Genomic DNA, 19076 nt, shown 5'->3' with positions numbered 1-19076 from the left:
TAAAAGGGTCCCTCCCCCTTCTAGTTCATTAACATTTGTGTCAACTGACATATCTAGCCCCTTCTTCCCCCCACCCCTTTTTTGGGTGAGAACATCAGAATTCCACCCTCCTGGAAAAATTCAACCATGCAACACAGAGTTACCATGTTTGTTATACATCAGATCATCCTCCGACCTTATTCATCTCACAGCTTAAAGTTGGGACCCTTCTACCAGCCCCTCCCTAGCTCCCCCACCTCCACACAACCATTTTCATACTCTCTGTCTCTATGAGTTTGCCTTCTTTCTTTTTTTAGATTCCACCTAGGAATGATACCGTGCAGTGCTTATCTTTTCCCATCTGACTTATTTCACTCAGTGTAATGCCTTCAAGGTCCATCCAGGTTGTCGCAAATGACAGAATTCCCTTCTTCCTATTGGCTGGATGATATCCCATGGTATATATACCGCATCCCCTTTATCTGTTCATCTGCTGATGGACACGGGTTATTCCCATATCTTGGCTGTTGTGAATAAGGCTGCAATGCACAGGAACATGTAGATATCTCTTCCAGATACTGATTTCATCCCCTTCAGTATATACCCAAAAGTGGGACTGCTGGCTCACATGGTAGTTCTATTTTTAATATTTTGAGGAGCCTCTCCACTGTTTCCCGGAGTGGCTGTACCGATTTACTACCCCCGGGGCAACATCATTTGGACCACAGACAGCGTCACACATCTACGCAGGCACAATGCGATTTGGGGATCCTGGAACTATCATCCAGCAGAAGTCCCAGTCCACCCAGTTCCAAGCCATCCTCAGAGCCGATAAGGGTGACTTTGTTGGGAGGAGCAGTGGAACACCAGACATACCAAGACAACCCTGTGTGTGACCCTCTGGAATTTTCTTAACCTCTCTGAGCCTTTTCTTCATCTGCGCCTGGCTCAGTTGGTTAAGCAGCCAACTCTGGGTTCTGGCTCAGGTCACCATCTCAGGATTGTGAGATCGATCTCCGAGTCGGACTCCACACTCATCACAGTTTGCTTGACATTCTCTCTCTGCCCCTGCTCCCTACTTGTACACACACACACACTCTCTCTCTCTCTCTAAATTAAAACAAAGAAAAAACGGCACTCAACTCATCTCTTCTTTCATAAGGTTGCCGTGAGGATCAAGTATGAGACTGTAGAGGACAACTCATAGTCTGGTGCCCGGTATGAAGTAGGGGCCCAGTAACTACTACACAAAATTGAGAGTCTGAAATTGTTCACTCCGTCCAGGCTGAGGACCACACCCTCCATGGTGACCTTCCCACCTTCCACCAGGTTGACGTCAGCGCCTTCCTCAACACACGTTAATGTCAAGGAAAATGTCACAGATGCTGTCAGCGCCTTGCCTGTATCCCCTCAGCCTACCCCAGGGGTCACACACCAGCTGCTTTTTTCGTCCCTCTGTCCGAGGCCAGTCTCTGGCTGCAGGGGTGTGCTCTCACCAGGTCCTGGCAGGCTGGAAGAGCCAAGGAATCAGCTCCTTCCGGAACAGCCGTCCGACAGTGGGGGCCGGGACAAATGCCCAGCTTCCTTACTTCTCCATTGGGCAGTTCTGAGCCGTGTTCCAGACAGTCTCTGAGAAGGTTCCCTGCGGCACTGAACTCCCCCTGAACTGGCCATGGTGGAAACGCGCTCAAGGAAGCACCTTCATTGGCCTTCCTTCCTGCCTTGTCTCACTTCCTCTCGCTGTGCCTCTTGGGCTCACTTCCCATGTCAACGACCAGGGCTGAAATCCTTCTCTGGGGCGTCTGCTTTTAGGGGAACTCAACCTAAGACCATGAGCAACAGGCAGAGGGAAATCCCACCAGGCTTGGTGGGGTCCACACTGGGGTTCCTGGTGCCTGGGCACCCCCGGGGGGTTGGAGAACTTTGGGCCTCCCCCTCCCACCCCATGTCTCCAGTGCTTCTGGAAAGAGTCAGCCTTGGGTACTGACAAGCAACAGCCTGGCCCCACACCACAGAACTGCATCTGAGGACAGAGCAATTTGTCACTAAAATCCTCCTCCTCCTCCCCAGCCCAGCGGGGTTCTGTGTGCACCCATGGGCAAAAAGATTTAGAGAACGGTGAGGAAAATCTTAAACACCGAAGCAATAAAGCACCTCCCCTGTCATGAAGGCAGAGAGGGACCCAGCCCCCCTCCCCTGACCTGGACGCCATGAGGCTGCCATTAGTGGCAGAACATTTTCAGCCCCATCATCCCAGCAGCTGCTGTAGAGAGACATGGGGATGCTCTGCAGGCTTTGGCCTCCCCAAACACCTGCCTCCCCTTCACACCCATGGGGATGGTCATTATAAAAGAAACAAACAAAGAAAACAAAACAAAACAAAAAAAAACAAGAACTAACAATTGTTGCAAGGATGGGGAGAGATGGGCACTCTTACACTGGGGGTGCAGAGGTAAAGGGGCACAACCACTGGGACAAACAGCTAAAAAACACATAAAAAATTACCAGAGGATCCAGTAAGTTCTACTTCTGAGGGCTGGCCCTAAAGAATTGCAGGGGATCAAACAGTTATGCGCACACACGCGTTCACAGCAGCCTGATTCATAATTGCCAAAAGGTGGAAACGACCCAAGGCTTTGTCCATGGGTGAATAGATAAACAAAATGGGGTCTCTCCATACGATAGTGCTCAGCCTTCAAAAGGAAGGAAATTCCAACATAGGCTACAACACAAATGAACCTTGAGGACATTATGCTGGGTGACATAAGTCAGTCACAAAAGGAGAAACGCTGTGAGTCTATCTACTTGAAGTCTCTAGAGACAGAAAGCAGAATGGTGGTTGCCAGGCGCTGGGGAAATTGGGGAGAATGGGGAGCTGTTGTATAATGGGTCTAGAGTTCCACTTAGGGAGGATGAGAAAGTTCTAGAGGTGCGTGGTGGTGATAAGGTTGTGCAATGACATGAACATACCTGATGCCACTGTCCTGTATATTAACAGTGGTCCATTCTAGGTGACCTACATTTTGCCAGAATTTAAATAAATGCCTCCAGCATTTAAATAAATACTTCCCAGGTACAGGAATCAATCCATTCTCTTTGTGTCTAAGTTGGTGTGAGCTGGATTTCTCCCACTTGCGAAGAGCAGACAATCTCTAAGGGAGTAAGAGAAGGGGGAGAACGGAGCTGTGGATTCAGGTGAAGTCTCACCTGGGTTTAGCTCTACAGGGAGCTCCGCATTGTGAGGGGACCAACCAGACTTTCTCACCATAGTTGGCCATTGGCGGCTGGACACCCTAGGGTATGGGGGACCTCCCAGGCATTTCGGATGGGTGGCCCCCATCTAGCTGGAGGCAACTGTCAGGAGAAGGGGCAGCCGGCAACCCTCACAGCAACTAGGGAGAGGGGTTCACCGGCCCCGGAAAGGGAACCTGGGCCGTGAGTAGCTTCTTCTCTAACACCCTTCTAGAAAACCAGCTCTGGTCTCTGTCTTCTTTCTCCAATCCTGCACACCTCTGTTTGGCAGAAGCGACAGTGTGGGGGTCGAATCCTGGCTCTGCAGCATACCAGGTAATATCATCTGGGTGACCTCATTTACCGCTTTCAGACTCAGTTTCCACATCAATAAAATGGGAATGGAAACGTGGTTGTGATTGTTTAGGATTAATCAGAACTCTGCACTCCAGGTCTCTTCTTCTGGTAACAAGCTCCACCCACTTCTGACTCAGCCTCGGGGCATGTGACACAGGGTAGCCAATGAGAATGTCCTACTCACTTGCCCACTCAGGAACAGCACTGAGATGATTAGGCCAATTAGAGGGCTTCTGGAACTAGCAGGGATGGTCCATTGCCTGATGTCTATGGTATTAGAAGGTCATAAGGCAGACACCCAGCTGTGGCCATATTCCCCACCATGTGTGGGATGTCTGTCTACTGGAGAAAAGGGAGGCCCGTGAGAAGAACAGAGAGAGAAAGAATGAGGACTCTGACCCATATCATTTGTGTCCCTAGACCCCCATTTATGCCTCCCATCAGCCCCATTGCCCAGCTTCCCAGGTACAGGAATCAATCCATTCTCTTTGCGTCTAAGTTGGTGTGAGCTGGATTTCTCCCACTTGCGAAGAGCAGAAAGCCACGGGGTACAAGGAATGCCTACCTTGCAGTGTTGCTTCGAGGACTAAATGAGGTAGCGTCTGCCCAGAAAGGTGTCTAGTAATGGCCACTTCCTTGTCATGTGTGAACCTCGGCTCATCAGAACCCCCCCTCCGCCGCCCCAGCACTGAGCAGAAGCTTTTCTAGTTCACCTTCTGACTCAGAATTTAACTTAAAAAAACCCTCACGGATGCCCCGAGATTGTTGAAACCCCAGTCCGCTCTGTCGCCTGCCTGCCACCACGCTCAACTGTTCTTGCAACTGTTTTTGTGTTCATCGTTGGCTCTACGCCAGCTCTTCTGTGCGATTCCTAAAAATCGTACTCACCAGGGCTCCAAGCCTAACCCCAGCTCCTGGTCAGATGCACTGTTCCTTTCTCCTTAGACTCCTTGGTGGTGATGGACTTGGAATTTTGTTTTTTGCCTTCTTCCGACCTTCTGGATGGTCCGTATAAACATCGAAAGCTGTGACTCCCTACATCTGTTTTCTCTAAAGCACTATTCTTCAAAGGGTCCTCTGCGCAACCCCTGCCCCCAGTTTGCAGTAAGAACCCCTGAGAAGCCTGGTCTCGCTCCCAAGTGACCCAATCAGAAACCTGGAGGCAGAGCCCAGAGTCGGGGGTGGGATCCGTATCAGCCCTTGGGGATATGCATGGATCCAGAGCCCCGTAACCCCTGCTCCAAGCCTTCTGAAGTCTGAGCAGCCCACTCTTGATGACCCCCTTCGGAGAGAACAGACTCACCTCCCAAGTCCCCATCCGCTCTCTCACCAGCAGCTCCTCCTTCCTGGTTTGAATTAACTCCCGAGTAGCGATCCTTCCTGTCACTGTTCAATCTTACAAGAGGTGAACCGGCCAGCCAGGCAAGTCAGGAGTTGGTTCAGAAGTTCTGTGCGGCCGTCCAGCTGGTGGCGCCCCCCATCGGTGGGTGTCTCGCCTTCAGGCCCCTTGTGTGGTCTCAGCCAGGAACCCATCATCAACGTCCCCCATCTGGTTTGGCAGCCTGTAATATGCTCCTAGAACAATATGACTTCTGTTCCCCTTGCCTTTGATCTCCACCCACATGGTTTCCAGCCCAGCCCCACCCTCCGCACTGTGGATTTCCATGTGGGTGTAAATCTTTTTATCGTGAGCCGATGTGCCACCTCTCCTTATAATGGTTGCTTTCTAACAAGAGAAACCTTCCCAGGTCGGCCCCGGGGACAGTTCTGCTCCCCTCGTGCTTTAAGTGACTTTGGCCAATGGCAACAGGGAAGCAGCGACTGCCGGATGCCTTGTCAAGCAAGTTACCACTGTGGGTAACTGGAGCTCAGCCCCACTGGAGAATGGTCTAGAAGACAAGCCCTGGGGTTTTCCCACCAAGGGGGCAAAGAAATCAGGGTCTTTCCACACTCATTCTCATCTGTCCCCGGGGGTTCATGGGCTTAGCCACTGCTGGCCAGCCACCCATGCCGACGCTCAGCTGAGTCCATGCCAGAGAAGCCCCCAGACAGACAGATGTGGGGGCTGCCGGTTGGAAATGCAGCCGGCAGGCACTGAAACAATAAAGACCATAGACAGGGTGCTGCCAACATCTGCTTTAACCAGGCATGAGCCTTCTGACTGAAGGAAACACACAGCTGTGTCAGAGTCACCAGAAACCTCAACCAAGAGTCACCAAACTGGATATAGTCCTTTAGCGTGTCTGTTTGGATTCAGACAGGTCCCACAGAACTGGAATGGAGCAACCTTTTTCAGCTATAGGTGCGCTGATGAGTAAACTGAAAAATCTACCTACAGAGCTAAGTGGGAAAAAGAAGAAATTAGAGAATGTTAGGCCCCCAAGGAGAAAAAGAGTCTGGCTAACCTGGACCCTGTCAGCTTGTTGGCAACACCAGCCCCCAAACCAGTTTGTGGTCCCTTAAGACGCCCTGCATGTCTTTATTAATGATCTCTGTAGGGGCGCCTGGGTGGCTGTCGGCAAAGCGTCCAACTCTTGGTTTCAGCTCAGGCCATGATCTCAGGGGCATGGTGTCCAGCACCGGGTGAAGCTCTGTGCTTGGCTGGGAGTCTGCTTGAGATTCTCCCTCTCCGCCTGCACCACCTCCCCCCACGCCCCACTCGCATTCTCGCTCTAAAATAAATACATAAATCTTTAAAAAAACAGATCTCTTTAATTGAGCCAGCGTAATTAGGCTTATATTCTGCCCAACAAAAAAACTTTGACTAAGGCTACCTATGAAGTCTTCTGTCAACATCCCAAGTTTATTTTGTTTGGGCTCATGATCGGCACACCAGAGTATGGATTTCCAAGACAGTAGGACTGTTCTGAAAACCCTTCATTTCATTTTGACCCTGATCAACAGGTATCACTGCAAATGTACTTCTTCTCTGTCCTTATGAGAAGCATTGTCTGGGTACGTGGGCAGCTTGCAAGAAGGATTCTGGTACCAATTCATATGGGGGGGCATTTTCCCCCCACACCATCAAACAATGCCAGCCGGGTGTCCTACAATTTAACTCCATTCTGACACAGTCTACATGAAGAGAGTGTCAGATCCCGCAAGAAAAGAGCTCAGTCTTACAAGACTGCTCCCCGCTCCCCCAACACACACACACACACACACACACACACACACACACACACACACGAGCTTCAGAGGCCAGTTGAAAGTCCTAATTGTCACCTGTGTTCCTGATAAACTGGCCATGAATCAGAGGTTCCCACCACCTCTTCCATAAGTTCAATTCATTTGTTAGAGTGGTTCACAAAACTCAGAGAAACATACTTACTAGATCACTGGTTTATCATAAAAGGACATCACTCAGGAACCTCCAGATAGAAGACAGGCACAGGGCAAGATCTGGGGAAAGGATGAGGAGCTTCCATGCCCTCTCCAGTTCCGCCATCTTCATGAGCTCACCAACCCAGAAGCTCTCCCAACGCAGTCTTTTTGGGGGGTTATGGAGGTTTCATTAAAGGAATGTGATTGATTACATCATTGGCCAGCCTCCATCTCTCTCCCCTCCCCAGAAATCGGGGGGGTAACCCTGAAAATTTCAAACCCTCTATTCATGGTTGGTTTCCCTGGCAAAAGCCCCCAACCTTAGGCATTTTCCAATAGTCATCCCTTAACATACACCCAGCAGTGATGGAAAGGGATTTACTGTGAATAACCAGGCACTCATTTACTTTTATGGCTCTGAAGCACTTTCAAGAACTGAGGACAAAACACCAAATATGACACAAGGTGCCCCAGTTGCTCTTATCACACAGGAAAGGCCAAGGGCTTTAGGAGCTGTAAACCAGGAACAATGGATGAAGACCAAATATCTATAAGAAATATATTTTGGGGATGCCTGGGTGGCTCAGTCTGTGAAGCGTCTGCCTTCAGCTCAGGTCATGATCTCAGGGTCCTGGGATCGAGCCCCATTTCAGGCTCCCTGCTGAGCGGGAAGTCTGCTTCTCCCTCTCCCTCTGCCTCTGTGATCTCTCACACACACTCTCTATCTCTGGTCCCTCAAATGACCAAAATCTATTGCTTATAAATCACAATAGGCAAAGCACCGTAAAGCCAAGATACTCATCATACAATGCATCATCTATGAGACATCCACTACAGACTCTGATCCTGGAATGTTTTCCACAGCCTAAACCAAGGGTTAGCTTCCTACTGCCTCTCTGCAATGAGCGTGTGATAGGCAGGCTGATGGCACAGTCTTCAGCTGCCATTTGGTCACGTGGTTAACCAACCCACTCGAGCACTGGATTAGGCCATCAGAGCTCGGCAGCATAGCTTCCCACAGGCTCTTTACTGCGTTGCTTTGTTGGGTCCTGGGACTCAAATCCAAGGGGACCCTAAAGCCCGTGGTCCAGTTTCTCAGGCCCTGGCAGCCATGGGCTTGAACAGCAGCTAATGCCAACTATCCGGGGCCTCGTTCTGTTTGAGATCTTCATCTCCCAGTTCAGACAACCTGATCCTAGTCTCGATTCAGACTGTGTTTGGTGGATCTAGGAGCCCTCGATGGAGTTGGATTTTTGTACTGTTTTATTTTTTCAATTTGCAAATGTAACACCATGATAATACAAGGTCTTTTATTTGGCCAGAAATTCTGCCTCAGCAGCGTTTAATTAATGCATTACCTTAGGAGTTTCAAATATTTCTTGGAAGTTGGTGGTAAATTAATACAAAACTAAATAAATAAGCATTTTCTTTCTTTAAAGCCAGTATTTTTGACATGCAGCAAATGCTTACCAGATTAAAAACTCAATTCACTGGCGCCTACGCTGATGAAAATCCTGAAGTAATGGGATGTATTTTGGACACTGAGCTTTTAAGAAAAAAAAAAGAATACAGATGAAATAAACAGCACAGTTCCTGGAGCCAGGCTTGGACTCTTGAACCATTTGGTGATGGGCTTCAAATTTTAGATTTTAGTACTATTTTAATTATAAAATTAACAGATAATCATGATAGAAACCTGATATAAACAATAAATTAAAGTCTTCCTACCCCTATCCCACCTCTCATCCAAAGCCCAGAGATATCCTTATTAAGTTTCTTTGGGGTTCTTCTAGAATTTTCCATGGACATACGAGCATATATACAGCATAAACTTAATTAATCTAATAGTCATACTTAGCATACTGCTCTAACATTTGCATTTTAAGCATAATAATATGTAGATTAGCTTTTCTAAAAAAGAAATAAGGTACTTTCTGGACACTTAATAAATTCAGCCTCTGTCTTTTAAATCTATACTCCTGAACGGAAAGAATTTATATTCAGTCTATAAGCCCCAGAATTACAAAATGCCGGTTCACCAAACATTCAGTTATGTTTAGCATCCTGTAACGGTTAGCTTTTTCTGAGTAACAAATTACCCCATAACTCAAGAGCTTAGAACAAGAACAGCTCATTTAGCTCAAGGATCAGTGGGCTGGCGGTGTGTGCTGTGCCTAGCTGGGCAATTCTTCTGACCTTGGGCAGGCTCACTCCCACACCTGTGGTCAGCTGCCAAGAGAGCTGAGGTCTCAGGGGTGACTAGGCCACTAGTCTCTCATTACCCAGCAGGCTAGTCTGGGGTTTACTTATGTGATGGTGGCGGCAGGTCTCCCCGCCTCAACCCCAAGAGTGTGAGAGGATGAGCCCCAGCACGGAAGCATTTTATAAGCTTCTGCCGTATGACATTTGCTAAGATCCTGTTGGTCAAAGAAAACCACACATTCAAGGTCAGCGTAGAAAGGCAGAGAAAGTGTCTCTACCTCCCCTCCTGAAGGGAAGGGAAGAATTTGTGGTGATTTTTACAATCTACATATATGTGGCAGGGAGGGGGGAATGACATTTAAAAAATTCAAATTAACAAAATCTGCCCTATGTTTTTTGAATTGTTCAAGTGTTATATGAAATGAAGAAACAAGGGGAGCCTGGGTGGCTCAGTCAGTTAAGCACCTGCCTTTGGCTTAGGTCATGATTCCGGGGTCCTGGGATCGAGTCCTGCATCAGGGTCCCTGCCTAGAGTAAGCCCCCTTATCCCTCTCCCACTCTCCCTGCTTATGTTCCCTCTCTCACTCTCTCTCTCTCTCTGTCAAACAAACAAATAAATAAAAATCGTTACTTAAAAAAAAGAAAAGTAGACAAAAGAATGCTGTGTGTCATACAGAGCTGATCCAATGTGGCACCAGAGATGTGACCCTGAGCTGTGCCTCATGGATGCTAACAATCCTGGGTGATACGCATATTAGAAGCAGGAAAGACAGCAAAACACCGCAGTCTTCTAGCAGATTCTTTCTGTTGATGTCCACAGAGAAAGGTAGGTACAATAAACACATGGAGCCTACCTAGAAACAGCACCCGCCAGCCACTTTCTTTTAAGCTTTGGTCATTTGGTTGATAATTAGAAAAGAAAACCATGGTGATGGTATAATATCACACTCCTAATAACAGGATTTTTTTTTCCTTACATTTTTCCTCTTGCCTCTACAAGCCTTTTGTGCATGATGGCAGTGGCATTCATGGCGTGTGTGTGTGTGTGTGTGTGTGTGTGTGTGTGTGTGTGGTGAGAATACAGCTGAAAACAAAGAAGCCATTGGAGTTCCTGCATAGACTTTTAGAAAACTCAGAGCAGAGGCCAAAGTTGGAAAGGCAGGGCTTTCAGTGACAAGCACAGAGAGAGAGAGAGAGAGAGCAGGGGTGTCTGTGTGCCAAAAGAATAAGAGCCTGAGGGGCCTGGAACAGACACCCGAGCTCCAAGCAGCAGAGCAGGAAGGAAGGCGTGTTCCGGCCTCAAAGTAGATCAAGGTTAAGCCAGCTGGCCAGAGGAGAGAATTGGCCGGGAGGAGATTCACACTTAGATACTGGTGAGCCCAGCATCGAAACGGCACCCCTAGCTTAAGGCACCCACACCTAAGCCCAGCTGATGACCCCTGGCACCAGCATCAGAGGAACGCCAAGGGAAAGGGTAGATGAGTTTGGCGGAATCCCTGAGCAGAGGAGTCTTTCAGAGCAGCCCTCCATGGAGCCAAGACAGTGCCCAAGGGCTATAGCATGTGTGTGTGGATCGCCTATCTTGGGGCTTGCAACAAGAATGATGTCAGAGAGACGTGCCCAGCTCAGCTTGGCCCAGACGGCTTGAGAGGCAGTCAGAAAGGCATGCAGAGCTTCCCCTGCCTGAAAAGGAAGCCTGTACAGACAGCAGGTGCAGAAGGGATACCGGTATTTTCCACGTACAGGTGGTGGGGTAGGTGCTGGTGATCAAATACACACAGCCTGGCCAACAACCAGGGCAAGACAAAAACTAGCCTCCTAACAGAGGCCATGCTCCCCTGCCAAGAAAAATGGTCAACCCACCAGAGCTTAGAAGCCCTGGAAGTTGGGGGCAGCAGCCTGAGCTGACTGAGCTTTTTAACAATCTCTAAGTGACTCCTATTATATGGAGGCCTAGGTCAAGTTTTCTGCAATTTGGTCAAATGGAGTGCCAGGTCAATTTCAGTTCAATTTCATAGAAATCAAACTGTTTACACTTAAACTTGGTGATTGTAAAATTTACACTAAAATTGGCCTCATTTCCTAATTCCCTCTTCACTGTTAAGACATGGGAGAGGGACAATTTGCTACTCGTTGGGGGATAAATAGGTATTTACTAACTATAACTGTGATTATAAGCAATGGAAATAAAAGTCATTCTGATTACCAACATGGTGGGCATATTTGGCCATTGCCTCAAGAACACTCATGCAGACAATATCCCCATACTCTGGGCTCAATCTTGCATCTCCTAACCTGGGGTGATGATCCCGCCAGCAGGACCCTGGAGACCAGGTGGCTGGAGCAGAGCTGTGTCTTAGGAGTCGGGCAGGGAAAGAGGAACAGTGCCACAGAGCTCCACATGCCCATAAATTCAAGTGTAACTGCTTTGTTGATGGAAGAGGGGTAACTGCGGTTCTCAATCATTTATATCATGACTGCCTTCCCAGCATGCACAGGGACAGCCAGGAGCCAACTGTTCCCACATCACCATTGGCTCTTTTTTGTACATCACAGTCAGATTTTACTTGGTCTCCTATCTCTCTGTATTAGTTAAGGGGATCAGGATTGGGTTTACTTTAAGCAAAACTCAACATAATACATAGCAAAAATTTTTTATTTCTTGCTAACGTAAAAGAAATCCTTAGTAGTCATTTCATGAATGGTGTCGAACTCCATGTGGTCAGTGACTCAAGTTATTTCTATTTTATTACTTTGCCATAAATGACTTCCAGTGCCACTTCAGAGTCAAAGATGCACATCTGGTCAGCTAGAAGGGATGAAGTTTGCACCTCATCCCTTGAGGACATTTCCCAGAAGTTACTCACGCTGTTCTTACTGAAACCTTATTGGCTAAAACGTGATCACATGGCCACACCTAGATGTGAGGGAAGCTGGGAAATGCAGTCTTTATTCTGGGAGAGCTGTATACCCTGCTAAAAATCATGGCTGCTATGACTGAGGAAGAAGAAGAGAACAGACAACTGGGGACAAGCAGTCTTTGTCATACTCACCAAAGTAAGGTTGCCCTAAGGGACACCTCCAAGGAGCCATTATACTCTGCAAGTTTTTGAAAACCAGTGTCCGTAGGTAAAATTCCAATATCATTATCCTGGTACCCAAGGTTTCTCATCCCATGAAGCCAAATTCTTTTTCTGGTCTCATCTCCAAGGGCCCCACTCATGAGCCTTCCATGCCTACCTGCAGACATTGTACCCACCAGTATACCAACTCACTCTCATAGAAGGATCTAGCTCATCTTGCTCCCTCAGACTGAAATGGCACCTCCTCTCTAAATCCTACCAGACCTTTATGTGATCATAACGGGCATTCTACAATGTCTCTTCGCATCCCAAGACATGATAGACAAAGGAGGCCAGAAGATGGTGGAATCAGTTGAATTCCTACTGTTTAAAATACCAGAACAATGGATCCCTGGCAACCCAGAAGGCAGTCTCTAGCAGTGAGATGTAGCACTCTAGCTACCTTTGAGAAGTCAATTCATTGACACCAAAACGAACCCCGGTGACGCCATGATGAAATGTGCGGATATGAGGCTTGAAAGTAAAGGAGGTATAGATTCCCTCTTACTTAAATATTTTGGGGCCCAATTCTGTCAAGATAAAAATTTAATAGGAATACACATACTGCCCTGCACTGTGGTCTAAAAGGTCAGTGGCACAGGTCCAGAGCTCAGCAAGCATATGTAAAAACATTTTCAGTTTCTACTTGACAGCGAGTTCAGTGTAAGCTATCAGTGTGGCTACCTGAAAAGGTTATTAAATCTTAACTTGAACTGATAGAAACATGGTGTCCAGGAAAAGAGAGGGAATAATCTAGCTCTGTGTTGACCTGACCAGATCAAATCTACAATAGGCTGTATTAATGGCCCCAATTCTTCGGCCATCCCTTTGTCCCTGCCCTTTGCCATATCACTTTAAAGTTCCTCCCACAAAGGAGCCAGAGTTCCGCTCCTCTCTTGATTTCAGGTTTGGTCATGTGACTTGTTCAGTTAACGAGCTGGACACGACAAAGTTCTGAAAAACACTTGCATGATCTGGCTTGTTCTCTTACGCATCTGCCGTCTCCGTGAGAACATTCTGGGGCTAGCCTGCTGGTCCTAGTGGGGGATGAGAGACACACATGAATGGCCCAGTCAAGGCTGACCTAGATCAGCTGGGCCCAGAAATGCAAGCAAGTCCCATCAAGATCAGCAGGATTGCCCAGGTAAACCTGACCTAGATGATCCACGTCCCAGCTCGTCCGGAAAATTGTGAGCTCACTGTTGCACACTGCTGGGATTTTTTGTGTGGCTGGTTGTTCTGCAGCAGTAGCTAACCGAAACAAGAACTGTGTGCTGTTTGGACTGACACTTGATGAGGGACATTGACAAACTAGAGTGCACCCACAGGAGGCCGGTGGGAACCATGAAGGGTCACAAGGCCATAGGGTATAAGGAATGATCAATGACACCAATACTATTTACGGGGCGGGAGACCCACAGAGAACATAAACGTGGTCACCAAACAGCTAAAAAGCTGTCCTGTAAAAGAGAATTTGGATTAACTCTTCATAACACTTAGAGTCCAAAGACCTTTTGAGAGAAAGGGAGATCCCACCATTAAATCTGTCTAGCATGGAACAAGTTTTCAGAAGTCATAAGCTCCTCTTTGCTAGAGATACTCAAATAGAAGCAATAGGACCCCTTGGCAGGCCTATTGGGGAGGACAATGGACAACAGAGAGACCTAGACGGTCCTTCCAATCTTTCGATGCTTTGAGAGACCATCGCCTGTCCCTGAGAACCTTTGTCTCACTACTGGTCTCACTAAAGTGTCCATGCCCTTATCGCTCTCCTTGGCTTCCTGCCTCTGCCACCCAGCACCCCTACCCCCACCCTTGGATGGTTTTAGCGCCTCACCAGCAGCCCTCTCCACCGCCACTCCTAACATTGACATTCTCAGTTTCCATGATGGCCGCAGAGGGCTACGCACCACACTGAGACACACGTAGGGGAGAGGCCCCTGTGGTTTTTCCCAGGCCTGTATTCACACCAGAGAGGGTCCCCATTTTGTGTGAGACCCTCTCCCATCGTCAACAGTGTGATGCTCTCCCCTCCCACGTGTCTCCCCATCCTTGGTCAGTTAGAACCCTCAGGTAGGCCTGCCTTCCTCAATCAAAAACGGGCTGAGAACGTCTTTCTAATATTAGTGATTTACAAGTTAGCATGAATTCAAGCCCAGGTCCTTCCCCTCTCCTGGGAGCACCTGGGTTTGAAATGTTAACCTCTTGCTGTAGAATGAAGCCTGGTTGACTTCGTGTCTTCTCCAAGGCATTTACAATAGCCTCATGGTTTTCCTTTGGAGCCAGCCTCGCTTGGGCCCCTCCAGCTCCTGGCCTTATGCTCATAAATAAGGACTGAAATCACTGGTACCCTGCACGTGTGAGACAGTGCCTCTGACAGCGGCCTGGAGAGGCAGCTGAAAACGGAAAGCGTTAGTCAACAGTCTGATATTTCCAAGTAATCCCACCTAGTGAGTGAGCGCTCAGTAGACATAATCTTCAGCCTGTGTCTTTTCAAAGGTCACTTTTTTAAAAATGCACTAACCCTGGGATAAAGTCAAGGTAGAGAGACAGGCTTACCGCCCCAAATTAGCAGCGCGGTTCCTGTCAAGCACATTTCCGCGAGACGCAAAACCCAGCGGTCATGGGCAAGTCTGTGGCCCCGGCCTGTCACTGCTCTATTGATTGACTGCTCGCAATATTGCGGGTGATTTAAAGAGTTCCCCGCCACCTTGTTTGTTTAATGTCACCTCCGTATGAGAATGTCAGCCTCTGACATGTTTGACTTCTCCGCAGGACAAATGCCAAGCCCCGTGCCGTTGTCCCACCGACACAGATCATTCCTTACCCTTCTTAGCCACGAGGGTGACAACAATTTCTAAGTGCTTTTTTGAAAAGAAGTACCAACTAGATCCTTGGCCCTCTCTGGATCGGTGGCATAACGTGACTCTGGCATGAAGCCGAGAAAGCCTATCCCGCGGGCTTTCCTTCCTCTGCTGTCTACAAGCTGCCTGGTACCGTCGGCGGTACCAGGGGGCTGCTTCTGCGTGAGGGAGCGGGGGCTGGAGGGGGCAGGGAGCGGGCAGAGAGATGGAGCCGAGACTGTCTGGGGCCAGAGGCCAAACTTGGCCAGTGCAAGACACACACAGACTGGAGATAAAAGGAAGAAAGCGGGGGAAACCCAGCCAGAGCCGGCAGAGACAACAGCCATGGAGATTAAACAGCACAGAGCACCGCGAGCGCAAGTGTCTGTTGCAGGGAGTGGGGCATGCGGGGAGGGAGGCCGAGAAGCCCTGGCTGTGGAGGGAAGAAGGGAAAGACATGGAAATAGGGAAGCCTCAGGAAGTCCAAAAGGGAAAAGAGGGAAGGTGAGGGGGGGGGGGGGACACAGGGAGGGAGAAGCTTGAGGACGGGAGGGAAGAGGACGGGAAAGGTGGGGGCCGCGAGGCACGGCAACCAGCACAGAGGAGACGCGATTGATTTATTTTTGAAGGAAAAAAAATCCCAACCTAGTCTGGTGTGTCGTTGGAATATAATCAGGTTTGGGTACTTTTAGAGCAGCTGTAAGAAGAAATTAAGTTCAGATTTCAATTCAGTGGACCCTTGAACAATATGGACTGGAACCACGTGAGGCCACTTGTCCGTGGATTTTTTTCATGAAATCACTACAGTGTTGTAAATATATTTTCTCTTCCTTATGGTTTTCTTAGCAACATTTTCTTTTCTCTAGCTTCCTTTATTGTAAGAATACACTATATGATACACAGAACCCACACAATATATGTTTGTTGACTGTTTATGTTCTCGGTAAGGCTTCTGGTCGACTGTAGGCTCTTAGTTAAGTTTTGGGGGAGTCCAAGGTTATACATGGATTTTCCATGGCAAAGAGGGTCAGCACCCCTAAGCCCCTCATTATCCAAGGGTCAGCTGTATTTTCTTAGCGTTATCTGTTCAAACTCTGATGTTTAAAAGAAAATGTCTTTGAGTCTGTCTACACCTGTGGTTATCACCTGGAAGTGGAGTTTGCTCCCCCCAAGACATCAGCCATATCCGGAGACATCTGTGGTTGTCACAGCTGTGAGGGAGAGGTATTGGGATGCTTCTCATGTTAACTAGGTAGAGGCCAGGATGCTGCAAGACACTCTGCAAAACACAGGACTGTCCCCATAACAAAAATGTATCTGACGCCCAGTGACAGACGTGTTGAGGGTGAGAAGTGACCCACAGCTGGGACCTAATTAGAATGGCAGGTTCATGGGCCACCCCTCCCCCCAGGCCTGCTGAATCAGACTCTCTGGGGATGAGGCCCAGCTGGGGGCTGCCATTTTGGACAGGGCAGACATAGAACATTCCTATCACTACAGAAAGTTCTAGAGCTTTGTTCAGAAAGTTTACTTACGGACAGAGAAAGCCAACCAACATGTAGGCTGGGGAAGAAGTTTTCTTACTTCATTCACTTCTACATAGAAGCATTCTGAGACTGAGGTATGAAGACGACGGGACCAGGTAGGGCATCTTAAGGAGCCCTGGACTGAGGTCGGGAGGGTGAGATTTGAATCTCAGTGTTATTTTGATGAATGTGTGACACTCGGCAAGCCTCCTGCCTCCTGTGAGCTATGGTTCCCCATTTATACAATTGGGTAGCATGCTGTTCCTGTCCTGGTTTATCGGTCAAAGTAAGGAATGCTAGTTGCTTTAACAAACACTCTCTAACTGCTTCTGGTGTAGCCCAATAGAAGGTCATCATTCATTCATAACTTAGTTTTATGTGACTAGCCAGGGCCATGGGGCCAGGATTTCTATCCTTTTGTGCTGTGGACTCTTTTGGTACGCTGTGATGTCTATGGGCTGCTTCTCACAAGGTTTATAAACGCATAAAATAAAATAAAATTACAAAGAAAACCAATTACACTGAAATGTAGTTACCAAAATAAAAAAAAAAAAACAGTTGTGATATTATAATATATATGCTTCTTTATTAATGCAGTAATTAATAAGATAGAGTGGCAGGTCTAATAACTTGCAATTTCAAAGAAGTGATAAGTGGAAATGATATTTTGAGATAAGCATAACAACGGTAATATGATATGAAATGTCTGTGATTTCTTTTGGAGACAAGGTCTCTGGAACTGCTAATATCGCCGTGGTTTGTTGCCTACATTCATAATTGAAGGAAATGCTAAATCTCATTAGAAAGTTAGTGGAGATAAAGATCAATTTTTTTTTCCCCATCCAAGTTTACAGCCAGACAGGTTTGCAACTTCTGGTGGAGTGGGTGGCCCCACCGTTTCCCGAGGGCCTCTGGGGCTCCCACCCTCCTGGGGATCTCCCGATACTGCTTAAGCAGCAAGCAAACACAGAATTCGAGGGAGGGGTGCCAAAGGACCTTTTAGGGACGGGGCCTGGAAGTGGCGCTGTGTACGGCACTTCAGCCCTTGCTCCGTGGGACGGAACGACTCCCGTGCCCACCTAGATGCCAGGGGGTTGAGAAGTGGCATCTGGCACTGCTCCAGGAGGGAGGGCCCTCAGATATGGGGCCACACTTGAGGTCCCTGCCCCACCTAGCTACCACTCAGATGGAATAAGAACATGGATATGAAAGCACCCAGTCAGAGCAGAAGCATATTTGGTCTTCTTAGGGCCAACTCATGAGAAAGGACATGCCTTCCTCCAGCAGGAAGCCAGAGAGACCAACGGGAGAAAGAGTTCAGGCGAATTCCAAGACATGAGGTCCCAGCCTCAATACCGAGGCCACACCGGCATCATTTCCAGCCCAGACTGTACCTTCCCGCCCCTTCTCCCGACTCCAGAAAAACCCAGAAAAGTTTCAGGACTTCAGGCCTGGTACGGCCTACCTCCCTGGGTCATTCAAATCCAGGCCTGGCAGTCCCCCAGGAGGGAGGTAACAAAATTAAAAATAGCCTCTCCTCCAAGGAAAGAAATTAAAAATAGATTCCAACCCACATGAAAATTTGGGTGGAAAGAAAGGAAAGGAAAACAAAATGAATCATCTTTATGTGTTTTGCTGAGCGAGAGCCCGTTGCCATGGCTACGGGGCCCTGTGTACAGGCCTGGTCTTTTCCAACAAGTTCAAGGCCCGCTGAGGAGCCAACGCGGGCGGCCTCATCCCCAATATGTTATAGCCATCGGATCTGCGATCCCCCAATGCAATCACTGCCACCGAGGAGGTCGCATTAATGGCTGTCACCGTTAATTTAGTGCTTCCTTCCATTGTGATCTGTCCGCCGCTATAATTGAGCGAACGAGAGGACTCATGTGGGTCTCCTGGGAGTTCGGGGAAATCTGGCCTGGTTTTGCAATCTAGACAGTTAAGAGAGGTTATGTGAACTCGTGGAGGGGCCAGGTTTTAAAATCACAGGGTGGGAAAGTCAGCTTTCCAGCCAGCCACTGCCTGCCTTCCTGGTGGGCTCCCTGGCTCACTCCTGAAAGTCCCCAAGAAGGCAAGGAAAGAGGAGACAATAGATCGGCTAGCCCTGTGGTCTCAGGGGCTGTTGCAACATGTGACGCCGGGACCTGACACCTCTGGCAGGTGAGCTGCTCAGGGGACGGTCCCCCAGATTCAGAAGGGCTGGATTCTGAGGTCCTTTCTCAGAACTAGAGTTTGAGGCCTTCCCCCGAATGGCAAAGGGCACTGAGGGTTTTGAGGGGGTCCCTTATCTCATACCCACCTAAGACAACAGAAAACCCAAAACAACTAAGAGCCCACTGTTGACCCGATGCCCTACCAATGGCCTAAATGGTCAAGGAGCACATATTTTGTATGTCACGTATACTATTTTCAGTCTTCTTACAACCAACTAAGCTAGAGAAAGAAAATGTTATTCAGAAAATCGTAAGATTAACATGGAGGACATGGGGAAA

Source organism: Mustela nigripes, chromosome X (genome assembly GCF_022355385.1).
Source record: "Mustela nigripes isolate SB6536 chromosome X, MUSNIG.SB6536, whole genome shotgun sequence".
NCBI classification, from domain to species: Eukaryota; Metazoa; Chordata; class Mammalia; order Carnivora; family Mustelidae; genus Mustela; species Mustela nigripes.
Note: the sequence above shows the minus strand (reverse complement) of the source record.